The sequence below is a fragment of the Eschrichtius robustus genome, chromosome 9 (genome assembly GCF_028021215.1).
Source record: "Eschrichtius robustus isolate mEscRob2 chromosome 9, mEscRob2.pri, whole genome shotgun sequence".
In the NCBI taxonomy this organism is placed as follows: domain Eukaryota; kingdom Metazoa; phylum Chordata; class Mammalia; order Artiodactyla; family Eschrichtiidae; genus Eschrichtius; species Eschrichtius robustus.
In genome coordinates, this window is record NC_090832.1 from 44,531,587 (window position 1) to 44,538,388 (window position 6,802).

The 6,802-nt window shown below is 39.4% G+C and overlaps 1 protein-coding gene across 1 annotated transcript in view; it reads right to left on the reverse strand.

The window, feature by feature from the left end:
- Positions 1-5,691, reverse strand: part of KPNA5 (karyopherin subunit alpha 5) — a 40,521-nt gene extending 34,830 nt beyond the window's left edge. The window contains exon 1 of the mRNA XM_068550809.1: positions 5,544-5,691. The gene's annotated coding sequence lies outside the window, so the exon portion shown is untranslated. The remainder of the gene's footprint in view (positions 1-5,543) is intronic.
- Between the last annotated feature and the right edge of the window lie 1,111 nt (positions 5,692-6,802).

Below are 6,802 nucleotides of genomic sequence, written 5' to 3' on the forward strand. Positions count from 1 at the left end.
ACTCTAGGGCAATTAAATTCAGGCTCAAGGATTAAATAGACCAACAAAACCCATTCTGAAAATTATGTACAAAGAATACATTCCCTCACCCCCATATCAAAATTGGAGCAAAATGACCAAATATTTAGAACTTAACTATCAAATAACAGATTTTGGTCTAAACACAAAGTCATTACCCTAATTTCATTGATTCTGAGATAAACTCCCCCATCCCTGGTATTTTAAACTTTCTGTAAGTGAGATGCATCTTAAAATTACTGTCAGCCAGGAACTAATCATGAAATAGTTGGGTAAAAAACTTCTAAATTACAGCTTATGGAAAGATCAAGAAATAACCAGCAATGAATTGTCTTATTTTCAATAAAATATGGTATCAGGCTTCAGTAAGCACACCTCACATATTTATTGGGGTCTGTCTTCTTTCATTTACTTAAGGCACTGCCTAAAGAACTAAAGCCACACAGGACATAACCTGAGTTATGACTGCCATACCAGTTTTCAGTACTAGAGTATAATTACTCTTTTTAAAATACTGAAATACTTCTACTTTATTTTTAAGTAGTTTTATTATAAATGTTGTTTTAAAATTAACATTTATATAAACATTTTTATAAGTATATTTAAAATATATATTTTATATAAATATAAAATTGTATATTTGAATATATATAATAGTTTTAGAAAAAGAATTATAAACACTTCTTAGTATTATATTAATATTTTGGTATTATTGGAAACAAATACAAAATTACTAATACTATAACCTATCCTGCATTTACACATAAAAAAAAATCAGTTTAAAGCAGGGTTTCAATTTGAATTTAATATGAGAGATAATTAATGCCTATCTAGAATGTTATTCTGATAAATTCTGATGACATACTCATGTATAGCCAGAGAGAATGCTGTAATCAATTAGCACTTATGAAGTAAACAGGAGAGAAGGAGAAATGGGCATTTATCTGCCATCCCTGATGTAGAAGAGCTAGATTAATGAACTGGCAAATTATATTTTAAGTAGTAAAGTACACTAAAACATAAGCATTAAATCCTGCGAGAGCACAGAAGACACAGAAACTAACTGTGCCTTAAGGAGTTCTGTAAGTTTTCCCAGTTATCCTGTCTTAAAGGATGAGCAAGAATTTGCCAGGGAAGAGAATGAAAGGGGAAAAGGAAGGGAACAAGTATTTCAGACAAAGGGAATATATGTAAACACAGAATTCATGAAGAAGCCTGGCATAAACATGGAACAGTAAGAAATCAAGTGTACCTGAACAAGAGGATGCATGGGAGAAGGGGCAGGAGATAAAGCTGGAAAGGTAGGTAAGAAAACATATGCTTCCTGCTATCTGGTTGAGAAATCTGGACTTGATCCTAAGGAATAGAATTAAAGAAATTAAAGTGAAGGTTGTTTCAAGCTTTGATGATAAAGACCTAAACTAAATTAGTAGCTGCGTTGAAAAATATAGAAGACAGATTGATTCCAGAAACATTTCAGAAATTGATTCAATAAGAATTAGAGGCCAAATGAATGTAAGGAATATGCGGTAAGGAAGAAAAAGGAGTTGATTTGGCTTCCCTGGTGGTGGTTGAGAATCTGCCTGCCAATGCAGGGGACACGGGTTCGAGTCCTGGTCTGGGAAGATCCCACATGCCACGGAGCAACTGGGCCCGTGAGCCACAACTACTGAGCCTGCGCGTCTGAAGCCTGTGCTCCGCAGCAAGAGAGGCCCTGATAGTGAGAGGCCCATGCACCGCAATGAAGAGTGGCCCCCGCCCGCCGCAACTAGAGAAAGCCCTCGCACAGAAACGAAGACCCAACACAGCCATAAATAAATAAATAAATAAATTTAAAAAAAAAAAAAAGGAGTTGAGGATGACTCCATGGTTTTTAGTGTGAGTCATTTCAGTATAACAACAAAATAACCCAAAATAGGGAATACCGATGGAGGAACAGAGTGGTGGTTTTGTTTTCTTGCCTCCATGTTTTTGAGATGAAAATAATGAATTCAATTGTTTTATTTTTCATTTACATACAGCAAAAATCACTCTTTCAGTACTACGAATTTGACAAAATGCACAGGCACATAACCAACACAATAAGATACAGAACAGCTTCATGACTCCCCCCAAAACTTCCTCATGCTGCTCCTGTTAGTCCTTCTCCCACTCTTAAAACCTGACAACCACTGATTTGTTTTCTACTTCCATAGATCTGCCTTTTCCTGAATTCCACATACATGAAATAATAACAGTATGTAGTCTTAATTGGCTTCTTTCATTTAGCATAGTGCATCTATAAGTCATCCATATTGTTGGCATGTATCAATAGATTATTCCTCCTTATCACTGAGTAATATTCTATTGTACAGATATACCACAGTTTATCCATTCATTAACTGAAGGACATTTAGGTTGTTTCCAGTTTAGGGCAGTTACAAATAAATCTGTTATAAACATTCATGTACAGGTTTTTGTGTAAAAGTAAGTTTTCATTTCTCTTGGGTAAATATGTAGGAGTGGGATTGATGAATAATACAACAAGTGTATGCTTCGCATTTTATAAGAAACTGCCAAACTACAAAGTAACTATAACATTTTGCATTCCCATTAGCAACATATAAGAGTTCCTGTTACTCTGTATCCTGGCTATACACTTGGTATTGTTAGAATTTTGTTATTGTTAATTGTAGCCATTCTAATGGTATACAGTGACTTTAATTTTATATGTGTTAAATTTACAATACATAAGGCACAAACAGAAGGTTTTTATTTATGGATGGTTAAAAATATGAGTCAAAACTCAGGAAAAGAGTGCTGAATGATAATCCAAGAGCATTAGAGCTATAAAAGAAAGATGCCCAAAGGAGAAATCTTAAGGATATTCACATTTCAGTGGAAAATGGAAAGAGCAAAGGAAACCAAAAATAAATAGGAGGATCAGAAAAAATAAAGAGTCATGAAAAAGAAGGGAATTCAAAATATAAAGGAGTATTTCAGTTGTAGTAGCACTAAAAACAGGTCACCCAATTTGTTCATTCATTGATTTATCCAGCAAATTTAAGCGCCTACAATAAGCCAAGTACCATAGGAAGGAAGCAATAGATTTGATAATTAGGTCACTGGTAAAGATATTGAGAGAAATTTCATTAGTGGTGGAGCTAAAGGTCGAATGGAATGGGCTGAGGACTTCACAAGGATTTAAAACTTTGTGCCTCTGAACTTTTATTATTAACTTTCTTAATAATAACAATGTTTAGCATTATTCTCTACTTCATATATAAAAATTCTGTCGCATTAATAAAAGCTTAGGGGGCTTCCCTGGTGGTGCAGTGGTTGAGAATCTGCCTGCCAATGCAGGGGACACGGGTTCGAGCCCTGGTCTGGGAAGATCCCACATGCCGCGGAGCAACTAAGCCCGTGCGCCACAACTACTGAGCCTGCGCGTCTGGAGCCTGTGCTCCGCAACAAGAGAGGCCGCGATAGTGAAGTGGCCCACGCACCGCGATGAAGAGTGGCCCCCGCTTGCCACAACTAGAGAAAGCCCTCGCACAGAAACGAAGACCCAACACAGCCAAAAATAAAATAAATAAATAAATAAAGTTTAAAAAGAAGTGAGAAAGTCATAGCCAGAATGCACCCACATGGTGCCTAAAGTTGGTTAAAGTGAAAAATAAAAAAATATGCCTTTAAAAAAAATAAAATAAAATAAAAATAAATAAAATAAAAGCTTAGGCTCTTGGGAAAAACAGCGATCAGAGTTCATGACAGAGCAAACTGGGCTTCAACATTAGTTGCTGAATTATGTTCAACAGTATAAAATATCTTAGCAAAATGAAATGTTTGCAGCAATAAACCTCTTTAATATACTTACCACCTATACATTAGTCATCTTCTAGGCCACTGGCCTCTAAAACTTTTTGATCACATATCCTATATACACAAAATACGTTTGGGAATTCCATGTACACAAAATACATTTGGGAATTCATCCTCAGTATGTTTATTTATATACATGTATCACTAGCTTAATAAACTATCCCATTATAAATTCACAGATAGAAATTTTTTTATAAAACAGAGTAGTTTTAAAAGGTAAACAAACAGACGTTCTAATATTTTCTCCCCACATCTGATTGAATCACCTTGTGCCTCCCAACACACACAGCAGACACTACACCTTAATACCATCAGTCTGGGCAATGACATTAAAACCTTTCAATATAAATGCTAACCAAATAAAATCTAGCCCCAACAACTCATACATCATTTGTTCCTTTTTCTTCTGTAGTACTAACTTCTTGTCTCTTATTTAACATCGCATCCTCACTGCAGTTGCTTCAAAGGGGATGTAAAGTTCAAGGAAAATGATCTTTAAAGGGGCCTCACCCAAGGGGACTGTTTCTTTCTCTGGATTATAGCTTTAAAAACTACTGTACTTCAAAGGCTGCTGTCTCATACAAGTTATTTTAAATATAAGAAATGCTATTCAAACACTGTAAAGTTGCCAGAGGAATTTTTTTTCAGTCATAAGCTTATTTTTCACTCTGCTCTTTGAAAAACTGCTGACGTTGGGCAAACAACTGGAATCCGAACTTTTTCTAATATATATTAACGGAATTTCTTGTCTCCATAAAGCCTCCATTTCCAGGGGCTAGGGTGGCTGTTAGTAAAATTACAAGATCAGTACAAAGGGGAAAGTGCACCAACCAGAAGATCTGAAGGACAGAGCCGTTTGTTTACCAAGAGGGAAAGTCACTGTCTTACAAAATATAAATCACTGAATATTGTAATTAAGAGACCTCAAATCAGAAGGCTTTTTTAAAAAAAAAAAATGTGTTCAAAAAGCCGAAGAGTTAATGCCAATGTCATATTCTTTCGAAGTATCACTATCCCGTTTAACAGCTTTCAATTCCTTTCATCTCTTATGCATTATCGAGGAGACACGATTAAATTTTCATCTTGGAAGTGAGCTGGCCGACTACTAGAGAGACGCATCTAAGCCACGCTCGCCTGCGTCAGGACTGAGCCCTTCCAGGCACCTGCATCCAGCTGGAGGGCAGCTCGTGGAGGTATAGAGGGTGCGACCTCACATGTGTAGGCCCCTGGGACCGAACCTGCCTTATTCTGGACACGGTGAAACTTCTAATAAGCTGAGCCGCGGGACAGACTGCTGAGCCCCAGAAGTGACAGGCAACGTTTGACAAGACCATGTACCAAAAAAAGGAACTACCGAGAAACAGTGGAGCAGAGCGGCGAGAGGATGAGATCCTCTGCCTGAAGCTCCTTCAGAGGACCAGCCCGGCTCTCGGAGAGGCTCAGGGCTCCCCGCGACTTCGCCTCCTCAAGAGAAAGGTCCGGCTGCCACGCCCCCGCCACCGCTCTCTCCCTCTGGGGAAGCTGATTTTTTCAGCTTGGCCTGGTCCTGAACCCTTTGCAGGGGAAGGGGTAGATCAAAACAGTGGCCTCAGGAACTAGTAGCTCCCAAAGGGACCAAACCCGAGGCTCACCCAACCTGTCCTGTGTCACTCCTACTTACTTACCTATTAATGTGGCACTTATCCGGCGCTCTGACTTTCCAGTTCCCAGCTGCGGCGTCTGCTGCGGTTAACAGCGGGGTCACCACTCCGCCCCTAGCGATGAGTCTAGAGACCAGGCTCACAACTCAAGATGGCGGCCTCCTGCGCCCCTCACCCGAGACCCCAAGGCTTGCCTCCCAGAAGCCCTTGCACGCGGCGGCGGCGGCGGCGGCGGCGGCGGCGGCACTGACCAGCAGAGGGGGCGAAGAGAAGCGGGCGCCCCAGCCGCACCCACCCATGGGGGAGCCGGCTCCTGCCCGGACTCCGGGATTTTAACCCGGCGCGGTTGCCGTTGCAGGAGTGTGTCTTACTGCCCTAGTCCTCCGTGCCAGCTCTCAGTCTTTCATTCACTCATTCGTTCGTTTGCTCACCCATCCATCCATCCACCCATTCATTTGTTCATTTTACAACGTGGTATATTGATGGAGGGCATAATCTGTGCCAGGCATTGTTTGATATTGGAGGTACAACAGTGTACACAACGGATAAAAATCTTAACCTCATGGCGCTTTATTTCCTGCCTTCCTACATTCTCTGCTCATTTGTTTCAAGCTTTTCAGTTAGCTATTTATTTAAATTTTTGGATTCTGTAACATCTGTAGATTTTTGACAAAAAAAGTAGTCACTGATATATGAAATAAATAACTCCAGATAAAGTACTCTAAATTATTATAACACATATATAGCCTTGTAATCCACCCTGGGGTTGAACAAGCAGTATTGAAAACACACTGTTTTCTACATGTAGTGTTAGGCACAGAATATGCAAGATAAATAACACGATTCCTTCCCCGAAGAAACTCCTGTTTTCCATCTCTTGTTCTTTTTGTTCTCTTTTCTGAGAAATTTTTTGGGTTATCCTACAGCTCTCCATTGATGTCTTTTTTAAAATTCTGCTATTGTATTTTTTAAATCCCAAGAGCTGTTTCATATTTTTAATTCAGGGGTCAAGATAGCGTTATCTTGTAACCTTGAGGCAAGAACGTGTCTTTGTCATCCTCCATAGTTCTGAGTTTGGCACGCTGTAGCATTATAAGCCCTTTATTGATAACGTAATAGAGTGCTACTCAGTCAGGCCCTGGATAGTGGGTACTGTGGATTTGTGTAATGCCCTAGGACCTGCCCTTTCCTCGTAAATTAGGCGTTGGAACCTTGTCGGGAAGGTGCAAAAAGACTACGACTCCCAGAATGCACTACAACCCAGATTAGCGTGGAGCCGTGCA